This window comes from Nomascus leucogenys, chromosome 3 (assembly GCF_006542625.1).
Source record: "Nomascus leucogenys isolate Asia chromosome 3, Asia_NLE_v1, whole genome shotgun sequence".
NCBI lineage: Eukaryota > Metazoa > Chordata > Mammalia > Primates > Hylobatidae > Nomascus > Nomascus leucogenys.
The window spans coordinates 76,236,172-76,251,849 of NC_044383.1; the positions used below are offsets into that span (position 1 = coordinate 76,236,172).

The 15,678-nt window shown below is 47.2% G+C and overlaps 1 protein-coding gene and 1 non-coding gene across 4 annotated transcripts in view; both read left to right on the forward strand.

Annotated features, from left to right (window-relative positions):
- The first annotated feature begins 406 nt into the window (after window positions 1-406).
- LOC115834578 lies at window positions 407-510 on the forward strand. Its single transcript, XR_004029518.1, has one exon. It is a non-coding gene; the product is annotated as a small nucleolar RNA U13 (small nucleolar RNA).
- Window positions 511-9,053: 8,543 nt separating this feature from the next.
- Window positions 9,054-15,678, forward strand: part of CASP8AP2 (caspase 8 associated protein 2) — a 52,177-nt gene continuing 45,552 nt past the window's right edge. Inside the window, exon 1 of one of the 3 annotated variants that reach the window (XM_003258336.2) lies at window positions 9,054-9,111. The gene's annotated coding sequence lies outside the window, so the exon portion shown is untranslated. Of the gene's footprint in view, window positions 9,283-15,678 lie in introns of all 3 variants that reach the window. The other 2 variants (XM_003258337.2, XM_003258335.2) reach the window with 2 other exon arrangements.

Below are 15,678 nucleotides of genomic sequence, written 5' to 3' on the forward strand. Positions count from 1 at the left end.
ACCAGATAATGGGTAATAGGAGTTTATTGTATTCTTTTCTCTTCTTTCTTTTTTTTGAGACAGAGTCTCGCTTTGTCACCCAGACTAGAGTGCAGTGACACAATCTCAGCTCACTGCAACCTCCACCTCCCGAGTTCAAGCTATTCTGCCTCAACCTCCGGAGTAGCTGGGACTACAGGCATGTGCCACCACACACCCGACTAATTTTTTCTTTTGTATCTTAAGTAGAGACAGGGTTTCACTACGTTGGCCAGGCTTGTCTCGAACTCCTGACCTCAGGTAATCCACCCGCCTTGACCTCCAAAGTGCTGGGATTACAGAGGTAAGCCACCACGCCCAGCCTATTGTACTCTTCTTTTACTTTTGTGTATGTTTGAAATTTTGCACAAAAAAAATAGTATCTTTGATCCTTTTGTAGTTCATAAGCATGATGATTGGGTTTTCACACACATGTGTAATACGTGCCTCCCTCAAACCATGTTATGACCTCAGCATATTACCTGTCTGATATAAAAATATGTATATATTTTAGAAACAGGGTCTTACTCTCTCACCCAGGCTAGAGTGTACTGATGCAATCATAGCTCAATGTAACCTTGAACCCCTGGGCCCAAGCAATCTTCCTGAGTAGCTAGGACTACAGGAATCTGCTACCACATCCAAATTTTTTTTTTTTTTTTTTTTGAGATAGAGTCTCACTCTGTCACCCAAGGTGGAGTGAAGTGGTGTGATCTTGGCTTACTGCAACCTCTTCCTCCTGGCTTCAAGCAATTCTCCTGCCTCATCCTCTGGAGTCTCTGGAGTAGCTGGGATTACAGGCGTGCACCACCACACCTCTCTAATTTTTTGTATTTTTTAGTAGAGACAGGGTTTCACCACGTTGGCCAGGCTGGTCTCGAACTCCTGACTTCAAGTAATCCGCCCGCCTCGGCCTCCCAAAGTGCAGGGATTACAGGCGTGCACCACCACACCCAGCTCTTCTTTTTTTTTTTTTTTTTTTGAGACAGTCTCGCTCTGTCGCCCAGGCTGGAGTGCAGTGGTGCAATCTCGGCTCACTGCAAGCTCTGCCTCCCAGGTTCACGCCATTCTCCTGCCTCAGCCTCCGGAGTAGCTGGGACTACAGGCGCCCGCCACCAAGCCCGGCTAATTTTTTTGTATTTTTAGTAGAGACGGGGTTTCACTGTGGTCTCGATTTCCTGACCTCGTGATCCACCCGCCTCAGCCTCCCAAAGTGCTGGGATTACAAGCGTGAGCCACCGGGCCTGGCCTTTTCTTTTTTTTTTTTTTTAATAGACAAGGTCTCCGTATGTTGCCCAGTCTGGTCTCCCACTCCTGGGCTCAAACAATCCTCCAGCCTTGGCCTCCCAAAGTGCTGGGATTATAGGCATGAGCCACCATGCCTGGTCTTAAATGTGTTAAATTGTCTTAAGTCTTAACGCTACTTTCTCTGCTGGCAATGCCCACCCAACAGCCATTGGTGACCTCTGAAAATTAATATTTTTGAAAAAAATTATGAGTGTCATGTAAAAAGAACTTGGGTATCAACTTGTAGATGCTACCATTGACCAAAGATGATACAATCTGAGCTTTAATAAAGATAGCAATTATAATGAATCAAAACCTATTAGGTTTTGATTATAATGAACCAAAACCCATTAATATATACTAATAATTTAAAAAATCTGTTGCCTTTGGAGAGTAAGAAGTCAATCTTGAAAGCTGATAAAGGGAGAAATTTAAAAATGTATCCTGCCTCTCATATGTGAATTGTACCACTGGATAACTAAATAGAAGATGATGACAAGTGTCTCTTCCTGAGAATAGTCCACCTAATTTGAAAAAGAATTGCCGGTGCGGTGGCTCACGCTTGTAATCCCAGCACTTTGGGAGGCTGAGGCGGGCGGATCACGAGGTCAGGAGATCTAGACCATCCTGGCTAACACAGTGAAACCTGGTCTCTACTAAAAATACAAAAAATTAGCCGGGCGTGGTGGTGGGCACCTGTGGTCCCTGCTACTCGGGAGGCTGAGGCAGGAGAATAGCGTGAATCTGGTAGGCGGAGCTTGCAGTGAGCAGAGATCGCACCACTGCACTGCAGCCTGGGGAACAAAGCGAGACTGTCTCAAAAAAAAAAAAAAATTGACAAAATTAGAATACCACTATTTTGCAACTCCCAGTTAATCCATTAATCTTGGCATTAAGTATCAATGGCTGCTAACATAGCAAAAGGGGCAAAAAAAACAGACTTTAGATGGCTCTTGATGAAAGAACATAATGCTACCTACAGTCTTACCAAAAGGATCAAACTTCTGATCCAGCTGTCAATTTTTTTTTGGGGGGGGATGGAGTCTCGCTCTGTCACCTAGCCTGGAAGTACAGTGGCGCAATCTCAGCTCACTGTGACCTCCAACTCCTGGGTTCAAGCGATTCTCCTGCCTCGGCCTCCCAAGTAGCTGGGATTATAGGCTTCCACCACCACACCTGGCTAATTTTTGTATTTTTAGTAGCGACAGAGTTTCACCATGTTGGACCAGGCTGGTCTCAAACTCCTTGCCTCAAGTGATCCACCAGCTTCGGCCTCCCAAAGTGCTGGGATTACAGGCATGAGCTACTGTGCCTGGCCCCAGCTGTCGATTTTTTAAAATGAAGAGGATAGAATATGTGAAGCTGCACCATGAATTTATAATCAGAAAAACTCAGACTGTGAAAGATTCTACAGATCAAAAACTCAGGTTTTTCAAGACATAAATTTTAAGAAAAAAGTATGGGAGGGGAAACTGTGAATTATAAGAAATGGCAAAATGATTTAAATGTTTGTGAACCTCCAAAATTCATAAGTTGAAGTCTTAATACCGCAGTGTGATGGTATTTGGAAGTGAGACCTTTTATTTTATTTTATTTTTATTTATTTATTTTATTTTTTTATTTTTTTTGAGACGGAGTCTTGCTCTGTCACCCAGGCTGGAGTGCAGTGGCGCGATCTCGGCTCACTGCAAGCTCCGCCTCCCGGGTTCACGCCATTCTCCTGCCTCAGCCTCCGGAGTAGCTGGGACTACAGGCGCCCGCCACTGCGCCTGGCTAATTTTTTGTATTTTTAGTAGAGACGGGGTTTCACCATGGTCTCAATCTCCTGACCTCGTGATCCGCCCGCCTCGGCCTCCCAAAGTGCTGGGATTACAGGCATGAGCCACCGCGCCCGGCCCGGAAGTGAGACCTTTTAGAGGTAATTAGATTTAGATGAGATTTTGAGGATACAGTCCTCATAATAGGATTACTGCCCTTATAATGGGAGGGAAAGACTAGAGTCCCTTCTCTCTCTGCCATGGGAGGATACACTAAGAAGGTGGCCATCTACAAACCAGGAAGGGAGCCCTCACCAGACAATAAATCTGCTGGCTCCTTGATCTTGGATCTCCCAGCCTCCAGAACTGTAAGAAACCTTTGCTTGTTGATTACGTTAAAGAGGTTCAGAACGTGCAACCCCGAAACAGACCATTTTGACATATTATTTTGAAGTAAAGAAAAATCAGAACCAGCCAACTCAGTAAAACCTCTTTACCTCCCCAATTGCCTAAAATAAAGTATAAACTTACCCTTTTGTAAAGGAAATTTATACTCACAGAGGAAATTTCTGTTAGTAAAGCTATCTGTACCAGAAAGAGAGCTACTCCAAGACAACTTTTTTCACTTAACAGACTGTTATCTGTGTCAATAAATCCACTGAGAAAGTTTATGTTTTAAGCCTCAGCCTCCCAAGTACCTGGGATTACAGGCATGCGTCACCACGCCCGGCAAATTTTGTATTTTTAGTAGAGACGGAGTTTCACCATGTTGTATTTTAGTCTCCACTAAAAATACAAAAATTAGCTGGGCATATTGGTGCACACCTGTAATCCTAGCTACTGAAGAAGCTGAGGCATGAGAATTGCTTCAACCTGGGAGGCAGACATTGCAGTGAGCTGAGATCATGGTACTGCACTCCAGCCTGGGGACAGAGGCAGACTCCATCTCAAAAAAAAAATGTTAGTTTTATTCAGTCTAGTCTTACCGAGGACTATAGACTGAGGTCTACAGCCCAGGGCCTGTCCTTCAGAGTTCTGTCAGACTGCTGCAGCACAGTATTTCAGCCCACTGTTTATATACCTGTGGTAGAGGTTCAGTATGTGCAAAATCACATGAAAGTTTCAGTGCAGGAGTACATCTAGTTTTAGATTTCAGAGGCATAATCACTAATCCTATCAGACATTATCTCATGTGTAGGGAAAGGCACTATATTCCTCCTTTCCTTTTTTTTTTTTTTTTTTTTGAGACGGAGTCTCGCTTTGTTCCCCAGGCTGGAGTGCAGTGGTGCGACCTCGGCTCACTGCAAGCTCCCCCTCCCGGGTTCACGCCATTCTCCTGCCTCAGCCTCCCTAGTAGCTGGGACTACAGGCACCTGCCATCATGCCCAGCTAATTTTTTGCATTTTTTAGTAGAGACGGGGTTTCACCGTGTTAGCCAGGATGGTCTCGATCTCCTGACCTCGTGATCCACCCTCCTCAGCCTCCCAAAGTGCTGGGATTACAGGCGTGAGCCACCACGCACGTCCATATTCCTCCTTTAAGGAATATAGTACTCAGGCAAGAGATGTTGGGGGCCGTGTGCTCTATCCTGGTTTGCCTTCAAAGCATCTTTCCAGAGAGCTGCACTTCCTCACAGAGTCAGGGGCTTTGTGAAATTAGATGGCAAGCAGAAATGAGCAAAATGGCTTCTTACCCTTTTTACTTTGTCTCACAATAATTAGAGCACTATGTTTAAAAGTCCCTTCAAGGAATTATTTTCTCTATGGTTACATTTCTCTCTTTTTACAGTTTAACTTTTTCAAATAATTTTCCATTTTAGGATTTTTTTCTTTCTGACTTAACTCAGTCTTTGAATATGTGAAACAGTTACATGGTTCAAAAGTGAAAGGTTATAAAAATACAAACTCAAAAATTAATTAATTAATTTCGTTTTTCTTTTTCTCACCCTGTCTTATGGTGCTGAAAACTCAACAGTTTAATTGGGGCCAGGCACTGTGGCTCACATCTGTAATTCCAGTACCTTGGGAGGCCCAGGCATGAGGATCTCTTGAGCCCAGGAGTTCAAGGTTACAGTGAACTACGATTGTGCTACTGCACTCCAGACTGGCTGACAAAGGCAGACTGTGTATCTAACACCCTCCCACACCCAACCTATTTGGGTGAATTATATACTATGTAAATTATATCCCAGTAAAGCTCTTATTAAAAAAATTAAAGCCGGTCAGACGCAGTGGCTCACGCCTGTAATCCCAGCATTTTGGGAGGCCGAGGAGGGCGGAATACCTGAGGTCAGGAGTTTGAGACCAGCCTGGCCAACATGGTGAAACCCCATCTCTACTAAAAATACAAAAAACTTAGCCAGGCGTGGCGGCAGGTGCCTGTAATCCCAGCTACTTGGGAGGCTGAGGCAGGAGAATCACTTAAACCTGGGGGGTGGAGGTTGCAGTGAGCTGAGACCGCCCCATTGCACTCCAGCCTGGGCAACAAGAATGGAACTCCAACTCAAAAAAAAAAAAAAGTTAATTAATTAATTAATTTTTAAAAAGCCATGCATATGTGCAAATAAAAATACATAAGTTAGGTGGAGTGGCTCATACCTGTAATACCAGCACTTTGGAAGGCAGAGGTCAGAGGATTGCTTGAGGTCAAGAGTTGGAGACCAGCCTGGGCAACAACATGGCAAGACCCTGTCTATATTAAAAAAAAAAACAAAAAACAAACAAAAAAAAACAAAAGAAAGGCGAGTGTGGTGTTGTGTGCCTGTGGTCCCAGCTACCTGGGAGGCTGAGGTAGGAGGATTGCTTGAGCCTAGGAATTTGAGGATGCAGTAAGCTATGATCACACCATTGCACTCCAGGTAGGACAACAGACTGAGACCTTGTCTTTAAAAAGATAAGAATAAAAATAAAGCCAGGCACGGTGGCTCATGCCTGTAATCCCAGCACTTTGGAAGGCCGAGGCGGGCAGATCACCTGAGGTCAGGAGTTTGAGACCAGCCTGCCCGAGATGGCGAAACCCCATCTCTACTAAAAATACAAAAAATTAGCCAGCCCCCTGTAATCCCAGCTATTTGGGAGGCTGAGGCAGGAAAATCGCATGAACCCAGGAGGTGGAGGTTGCAGTGAGCTGAGATCACGCCACTGCACTCCAGCCTGGGCAACAAGAGCGAAACTCCATTTCAAAAAAAAATAAAAATAAAAATAAATTGGTTGATATGGCAGTTAAGACTACATGGGGTCAGGCGCAGTGACTCACACCTGTAATCCCAGCACTTTGGGAGACTGAGGTGGGAGGATTGTTTGAGCCCAGGAGTTCGTGACCAGCCTGGGCAACACAGCAAGACCCCATCTCTACAAAAAATTTAAAAAATTAGCCAGGGGTGGCTGGGTGTGGGTGGCTCACGCCTTTAATCCCAGCACTTTGGGAGGCCAAGCTGGGCAGATCACCTGAGGACAGGAGTTCAAGACCAGCCTGGTCAACATGGCGAAACCCTGTCTCTACTAAAAATACAAAAATTAGCTGGGCGTGGTAACACGTGCCTGCAATCCCAGCTATTCGGGAGGCTGAGGCAGGAGAATCACCTGAACCCCAGAGGCACAGGTTGTAGTGAGTCGAGATCGTGCCATTGCACTGCAGCCTGGGCAACAAGAGTGAAACTCCATCTCAGAAACAAAACCAAAACATCCAGGGGTGGTGGTCACTCGTGTCTATCGTCCCAGTGGGTCTGGAATTGGTGGGTTCTTGGTCTCACTGACTTCAAGAATGAAGCCGCGGACCCTCACGGTGAGTGTTACAGCTCTTAAGGGGGCGCGTCTGGAGTTGTTCGTTCCTTCTGATGTTCGGATGTGTTCGGAGTTTCTTCCTTCCGGTGGGTTTGTGGTCTCGCTGGCTCAGGAGTGAAGCCGCAGACCTTCATGGTGAATGTTACAGCTCTTAAGGCAGTGCGTCTGGAGTTGTTCATTCCTCCCGGTGGGCTCGTGGGCTCGCTGGCTTCAGGAGTGAAGCTACAGACCTTCGCGGTGAGTGTTACAGCTCATAAAAGCAGTGTGGACCCAAAGAGTGAGCAGTAGCAAGATTTATTACAAAGAGCAAAAGAACAAAGCTTCCACAGTGTGGAAGGGGATCCGAGTTGGAAGGGGTTGCCGCTGCTGGCTCGGGCAGCCTGCTTTTATTCTCTTATCTGGCCCCACCCATGTCGGCTGCTTGGTAGAGCCGAGTGGTCTGTTTTGACAGGGCGCTGATTGGTGCATTTACAATCCCTGAGCTAGACATAAAAGTTCTCCACGTCCCCATCAGATCAGTTAGATACAGAGTATTGACACAAAGGTTCTCCAAGGCCCCACCAGAGCAGCCAGATACAGAGTGTCGATTGGTGCATTCACAAACCCTGAGCTAGACACAGGGTGCTGATTGGTGTGTTTACAAACCTTGAGCTAGATACAGAGTGCCGAATGGTGTATTTACAATCCCTGAGCTAGACATAAAGGTTGTCCACATCCCCACCAGACTCAGGAGCCCAGCTGGCTTCACCCAGTGGATCCCGCACCGGGGCTGCAGGTGGAGCTGCCTGCCAGTCCCGGTGCCATGCACCCGCACTCCTCAGCCCTTGGGTGGTCGATGGGACTGGGCGCTATGGAGCACGGGGTGGTGTTCGTTGGGGAGGCTCGGGCCACACAGGAGCCCATGGAGGGTGTGGGAGGCTTAGGCATGGCGGGCTGCAGGTCCCGAGCCCTGCCCCGCGGGAAGGCAGCTAAGGCCCGGTGAGAAATTGAGTGCAGTGCCAGTAGGCTGGCACTGCTGGGGGACCCAGTACACCCTCTGCAGCCGCTGGCCTGGGTGCTAAGCCCCTCATTGTCCGAGGCCGGCAGGGCCAGCCGGCTGCTCCGAGTGCGGGGCCCGCCAAGCCCACGTCCACCCGGAACTCCAGCTGGCCCACAAGCGCTGCACGCAGCCCCGGTTCCCGCTCGCGCCTCTCCCTCCACACCTCTCTGCAAGCTGAGGGAGCCGGCTCTGGCCTTGGCCAGCCCAGAAAGGGGCTCCCACAGTGCAGCGGTGGGCTGAAGGGCTCCTCAAGTGCCGCCAAAGTGAGAGCCCAGGCAGAGGAGGCGCCGAGAGCCAGCGAGGGCTGTGAGGACTGCCAGCATGCTGTCACCTCTCACCAGCTACTCTGGAGGCAGAGGTGGGAGGATCTCTCGAGCCTTGGAGGTGGAGGTTGCAGGAGGCCGAGATCGCGCCACTGCGCTCCAGCCTGAGCGACAAAGCGATACCCTGTCTGAAAGCAAAAAGAAAAAAAAAAGCTAAGTGGACAAACAAGAGGAAATGGGTAGGGATGAATATAGGCAGACTATAAGTGTAGCCGAGGAAGGTGGCCTTATTTTCGCACCTATCAATGCTCAGGCTGAGCTCCTGAGGCTAGACCTACCGACACCCCCCATTCCTACAGGTTCTGTAAGACAAGCCAGGTATTCCACCCTCTAAAAAGCTCTTCTCTCTCCCGCCCCGCTAGACTAGTATCCCCTCCTTAAGGCTCCCAACATCCGAAGCTAAGTTGTTTGTCTGCCTATCACGCAGGAACGCGTCTGAGGGCAGGGAACAAATTTATTCATCGTAATCGAGCCCAGCACTTTGTTTAGCACGCAGCTGACAGCAGAATTTTAAGATAAAGTATTAAATAAATGACAGACCTCTCAAGGCTTCCTGTCTCTTTCACTAAAAAGCTTCTCTCAGGCCACGCCCCTACCTCCACTCAGGTCAGCCCTTTCCGTATTGAAGCCCCGCCCCGTCGCCTTCCCCGCCACCTTACACCCCGCCCCTTTCTCTTAAAGCCCTGGGAAGATTACTGGAGTTTGGCGCCAACCGTGTTTTTTTTTTAACCTTCCAAAGGCGGGAACTAGTTGTGGGCGCTGCGACGTGCTTTGCGTCTGATATGATTGGCCTTAGACACTCAGTCCCGCCTCCGTACCCTGATTGCGCTCTGGTATTGGTGGAGATGCTAGGGAGACCTCGGTGGTCAGAAAGGAACCGAGTTGTCTTGGGCCGGGCAGGGCGGGTAAGTTGTAGGAGCCCGGTCCGTGAGGGACTGCTAAGGAAGAGGCTGCATGGCGCGGTAGTCCCCCGAGTGGAGGTCGGCTGCCCCTGGGAAACCAGAGAATCGGAGGGAGTCCATCTGGAGCGGCCAAGTAGGTCGGGGAAGGGCCGCGCCTGACGTCTGGCTCCGCAGGTAGCCACGTTCCCTCCGCCCCCGGTGCAGCTTCAGGGCGTGCACCCTGCGTCCCTCTGTGGTCCCTCGAGAGGGTCTGGGCGGGGACTGTGGGTGGGCGCGCCCGGGAATTGTCCCTTCGGCCGCTCGTCCTGCCCCTCCCCCCCACCATCCAGTCTCTCCTTGGAATATACTCTTAAAATCTTTCGGATGGAGTTCTTTGGAGAAATGGGTTTCCTGGAGTGTCAGGTGATCATTGATGTTGATTGTTTCTGAAATGCTTATTTAGGCATCAAACCAACATGCCTAAATAAGTTTATTTTCATTTCTGCAGCGCCTAGATTCATCCCTAGCACATAGTAGGCCACAACTCAGATGTGAATGTAGAATTCGCAGGAGCTGAGCATTTGTGCTTCAGGCATCAAGTTGTCTTTGACTCTTCGACTCTTCCTTGGTCTTTTTTCATTCTCCACACCTCCAGCAGCAAACCTTTCGCCTCTCCTCAAAGCCCTTCCCCCCATCTCCCTCAGCGCCTCTTTGACTGGAGGGGGACAGAGGCTTTCATGGCAGGGATTCTCCCATCTCCCTTCCTATCCCCGCTATGCCCTCCAATTATCTTTTCCTTGCGTCCCGTTTTACAAGAGATGGCCTTCTTTCCAAAAACATTTATATTGTATTGAATATTCTTGATTTTGGCCATCTTGCTTTACAGACAGACCTAGGGTCTAATTTCAGCTCTGCCACTTACCAGCTGGTTGCCTTGTGCAAATTTCTTGATCGTCTGTGTTTTCTTCATCTGTAAAATGGGAAAAAGAATAATATGGACCTCATAGAACTCTGGGGAGGATTTAAACTAAGTGAATAATGTATTTAGACCATTTAGGTTAGTGCCTGGAACATAGTAAATGTGCTGTATATGACAGATTTTGTTAGTATTTGCCCTTTACATCTTCTTCTGGGGTCTTGATGTATTAGCCTTTCCCATGAGTGTAAAAATACACTGTCTCCTCTGGCTTTTTCCTGTTTTTCTCTACAAATGCTTGTGTTTTTTTCTAAATTTTATTTTTTATCTTTTAGCGTCTACATTAAGGACACATTCTCAGTTTTGTAGTGATTTTTCTTTTTCTTTTTCTTTTTTCCTTTTTTTTTTTGAGACTATAGCCCAGGCTGGAGTGCAATGGCAAGATCTCGGCTTACTACTGGTTTGACCTCCTGGGCTCAAGCAATCCTCCCACCTCAGCCTTCCAAGTAGCTGGGACTACAGGTGTGCACCAGCATGCCTGGCTAATTTTTGTATTTTGTAGAGACTGGGTTTTGCCATGTTTCCCAGGCTGGTCTCGAACTCCTGGGCTCAAGTGATCAGACTGCCCTCAGCCTCCCAAAGTACTGAGATTACAAGTGTGAGCCACCCCGCCCGGCCACATTCTCTCAATTTTAAAAAGAAAACTTCCTTCAGACTGCCTGTAACGAAAGGCTATGTGATCCTTCTCCTGTCTACTTTGCTTTCACATCTGAATCCATTGGAATTATTCCAGAAAAGATTATGTATGAGTAAATCTGCTTACAAACTTTTTTTTTTTTTTTTTTTTTGAAACAGTCTCGCTTTGTTCCCCAGGCTGCAGTGCAGTGGTGCGATCTCCGCTCACTGCAAGCTCCGCCTCCTGGGTTCATGTCATCCTCCTGCCTCAGCCTCCTGAGTAGCTGGGACTACAGGCGCCTGCCATCACGCCTGGCTAATTTTTTGTATTTTTAGTAGAGACGGGGTTTCACTGTGTTAGCCAGGATGGTCTCGATCTCCTGACCTCGTGATCCGCCCGCCTCGGCCTCCGAAAGTGCTGGGATTACAGGCTTGAGCCACCGTGCCCAGCCAAACATTTTTTTTTTAGACATTGTCTTACTCTGTCGCCCAGGCTGGAGTTGCAGTGGCACGATCTCAGATCACTGCAGCCTCCGCCTCCCAGGTTCAAGTGATTCTCCTGCCTCAGCCTCCCCAGTAGCTGGGATTACAAGTGTGTGCCACCATGTCTGGCTAATTTTTGTATTTTTAGTATAGATGAGGTTTCACCATGTTGGCCGGGCTGGTCTTGAACTCCTGACCTCAGGTGATCCGCCTGCCTCGGCCTCCCAATACGAACTCTTTTTCAGCATGATAGTTCTGAACTTTGAAAATTTTGCCTCTACCCTTTCACAGGTGCATCACTTCTATCGGTAGCAACTCTCATATATCGAGATCTTCAAATGGGAGAAAGTGAGGAAAAGTGAAAAAGACTCATTTTCCAAGAGATTCTGATACATTTTTCTTCCTCCTCTCCTTCCTCTCCTTCCAGGAGAATCACTGGCCTATGTGATTTCAAGAGTGTAATCTCACCTATCACTAAGGTGCTAATGAGTCCCAAATCATAATACCTACCATGCCTTTTCTGTATGACATTTCCAGCTGTTAGACATCTTTTTGTTTTTTGGTTTTTTTTCCCCTAGACGGAGTCTTGCTCTGTTGCCCAGGCTGGAGTGCAGTGGCGCTATCTCAGCTCACTGCAACCTCTGTCTCCCAGGTTCAAGTGATTCTTCTGGTCTCAGCCTCCGGAGTAGCTGGGATTACAGGCGCACGCCACCACGCCCAGCCAATTTTTGTATTTTTAGTGGAGATGGGGTTTCACCATGTTGGCCAGGCTGGTCTCAAACTCCTGAACTCAGGTGATCCACCAGCCTCGGCCTCCCAAAGTGTGAGCCACCACGCCTGGCCTTATTTTTTTTCTTTTCTTTTTGAGATGGAGTCTTGCCCTGTTGCCCAGGCTGGAGTGCAATGGCACGATCTCGGCTCACTGCAACCTCCACTTCCCAGGTTCAAGTGAGTCTCCTGTCTCAGCCTCCCGAGTGTGGGATTGCAGGTGCGCACCACCACGCCCAGCTAATTTTTTTTGTATTTTTAGTAGAGGCGGGGTTTCACCATGTTGGTCAGGCTGGTCTTGAACTCCTGACCTCGCGATCCGCCTGCTTCAGCCTCCCAAAGTGCTGGGATTACAGACATGAGCCAGCACCCCCAGCTGCTGTTAGACATCTTTATCTGGATGTCCTACAGATAACTCAACATGACTTCGCTGGTTGTCCATTGCAGTTAAAGCATGACTATCCTCCAAAGCTAGAAACATGAGAATCGTCTTTAACAAATTGGGAATTTCATTAATTCAGCAGATATTCTTTTATTACTTACCATTCTGCTAGGCCTGCTGAGAGCTGGGGATACAGTGAGAGCTGGGGAACAGAACAGAGATGGTCCTAGTCTTTATGGAGAACCATTGGGTGGTCCATTGGGTGAGATGGACATTTCTCCAGGAATCCCACAAAAATGGAATCATGAACTTCAAGAAGAGGTCACGTAGGGAAAGGACACAATGGGGTAAGAGTATATAACAGAGGGCCTGACTTAGTGGGAAGAGAGGGTGAGGGGAGACTCAAAATGACTTAAGCAAAATATCAAAGAAGAGCTAAGTGAAAGTAGAATATTGAGGAAAGAATATTCCCTGCAGAAGCCCTGTGGTTCTTTTTTTTTCTTTTTTTTTTTTCGATTTATAAATAGTTTGTCCTGTTCATCTTATGCAGAATTTCAATATCATTAATCCACAATGTTAGTATGGTAACAGAAACACAAAGGAGAAAAAAGGCAGGTGGGGGGAGGTTCATAGTGTGGCCTGACATAGTCTAAGGGTTCTCTCCTGTAATATGCATCTCCTGCAGGCAAGTATTAATGTCACTTCATTGTTTGAAGTAGAGTACACTATCCAGGATTCATTTATTGTTCAGGTGTCTTTTCCAAAGTATGAGAAAACAGGAGTAATTCAATAATGAATATCTGCAATTCAAACCAATTTAACTACAGGTCAATGGTGTCTTTCTTATCTATTATCACAAACATCCCAGTTGCCTCCATCTAAAAATTTCTTTCAAAAGTTAAGACACAATTAATTATACCTTATTAATTCCCTCAAAAGCAAAAAAAAAAAAAAAAAAAAAAGTACCACTCAGCATACAAAAGTTACACATTAAAAGTGTATATATAGGGCCAGGTGCGGTAGCGCACGCCTGTGAGCCCAGCACTTTGGGAGGCCAAGGTGGGTGGATCATGAGGTCAGGAGTTCAAGACCAGCCTGGCCAAGAAGGTGAAACCCTGTCTCTACTAAAAATACAAAAAATTAGCTGGGCGCGGCAGCAGGCGCCTGTAATCCCAGCTACTGAGGAGGTTGAGGCAGGAGAATCGCTTGAACTCTGAGGGCAGAGGTTGCAGTGAGCAGAGATTGTGCCACTGCACTCCAGCCTGGGTGACAGAGTGAGACTCTGTCTCAAAAAAAAAGTGTATATTTCCTTTTTTTTTTTTTGAGATGGAGTCTCTCTTTGTCGCCCAGGCTGGAGTTCAGTGACATGATCTCGGCTTACTGCAACCTCCTTCTTTCAGGGTAGAGTGATTCTCCTGCCTCACCCTCCTAAGTAGCTGGGATTACAGGTGTGCACCACCATGTCTGGCCAATTTTTGTATTTTTAGTAGAGATGGCATTTCACCATGTTGGCCAGGCCGGTCTCGAACTCCTGAACAAAGGTGATCTGCCCGCCTCAGCTTTCCAAAGTGCTGGGATTACAGGCATGAGCCACTGCGCCTGGCCTCAAAATTTGTTTTTTATCCTGAAATCAGCAGGAAGCACTGAAGGGTTTTTTGGTTTTTTTTTTTTTCTTTTGAGACGAAGTCTCCTTCTGTCCCCCAGACTGGAGTGCAGTGGCACGATCTCGACTAACTGCAGCCTCCCCCTCCCAGCTTCCAGAAATTCTCCTGCTTCAGCCTTCCAGGTAGCTGGGATTACAGGCATGCGCCACCATGCCTGGCTAATTTTTGTATTTTTAGTAGAGATGACGTAGGCTGGTCTCAAACTTCTGACCTCAGGCGATCTCCTGACCTCAGGTGATCGCCCGCCTCAGCCGCCCAAAGTGCTAGGATTACAGGCGTGAGCCACCACATCCAGCCTAAGCACTGAAGGGTTTAAGTAGAGTTGGCAACACGATCATGTTTGCATTTTTAAAAGACAACTCATGCTGAGGTTTGAAGAACAATTTGAAATGGGGGGGAAGACTGTCCATTTGAATACACTTTCCATTAAATCTTGTTGACTACCTCTCAGATCTGTTTTTAGTGTTTTGTGGGTTTTTTGGTTTTGTTTTGTTTTGAGACAGTCTCGCTCTTTGACCCAGGCTGGAGTGCAGCGGTGCAATCACAGCTCACTGCAGCCTCCGGAAGCATGTGCCACCACACCCAGCTAACTTTTCTTTTTTCTCTAGATACGGAGTCTCACTGTGTTGCCCAGGCTGGTCTTGAACTCCTGGGCACAAGCAGTCCTCCTGCCTCAGCCTCCCAGAATGTTGGGATTACAGGCATGAACCACCGTGCCCAGCCAAGATCTGTTTCTTATTTTTATTTCCACTACTAAGAACTTACAGTGACACCTCGTTGTCTTCTGCCTTGTTTTGGTAGTCTTTTCTATCTCCCTTCCCACTCATATTTTCCAGACTCTTGCCAGAGTAAACATTTAAGATGCAGATTTTATCATTATATTCCCCTGCTTTAAAAACCTTCACTGGTTCCCCCATTCCCTTCTGGATGGAATCCAAGTATCTTAATCACATAATACATCCCCTGACCTTTATTTTTTTTTTTTGAGAGAGTCTCACTGTCACCCAGGCTGGAGTGCAGTAGCACAATCTTGGCTCACTGCAACCTCAGGGCCTGTGACTTTCTAAACTTTATTCTCACATTCTGATCTTGCCTTCCCTTGTTCTATTCTGTGGGTGTTCACACCCATACTTGATTGTGAACCTTATAGATAGATGTGGTGGGGAACAGATGTGGGGAGATCGTGTCAAGAAGTGTTTGCAAACATGAGCCTAATTTAATTGAACCTTGGGATTTTGGAAACCTTGAGATAGTGAATAATGGAGCTAGAATGGTAGGTGTCAGTCTATATCAGGATAAGGAAGTTCTTTTTTTTTTTTGAAATGGAGTCTCGCTCTGTGGCACAACCTCGGCTCATTGCAACCTCCGCCTCCTGGGCTCAAGCAATTCTCCTGCCTCAGCCTCCCGAGTAGTTGGGACTACAGACATGCACCACCATGCCCAGCTAATTTTTTTGTATTTTTAATAGAGGTGGGGTTTCACCATGTTGGCGAGGATGGTCTCGATCTCTTCACCTCGTAATCTGCCTGCCTTGGCCTCCCAAAGTGCTGGGATTATAGGCATGAGCCACTGTGCCCAGTTGGGATAAGGAATTTGTACTTTATTTATTAAAAATTGGGAAGTAATGGAAAGTTTTTGAGCAGGATTGTGGTAGAACTAACCCAGTAGTTGTGTGTAGCATGTATTTGGAGTGGGGAAATAAT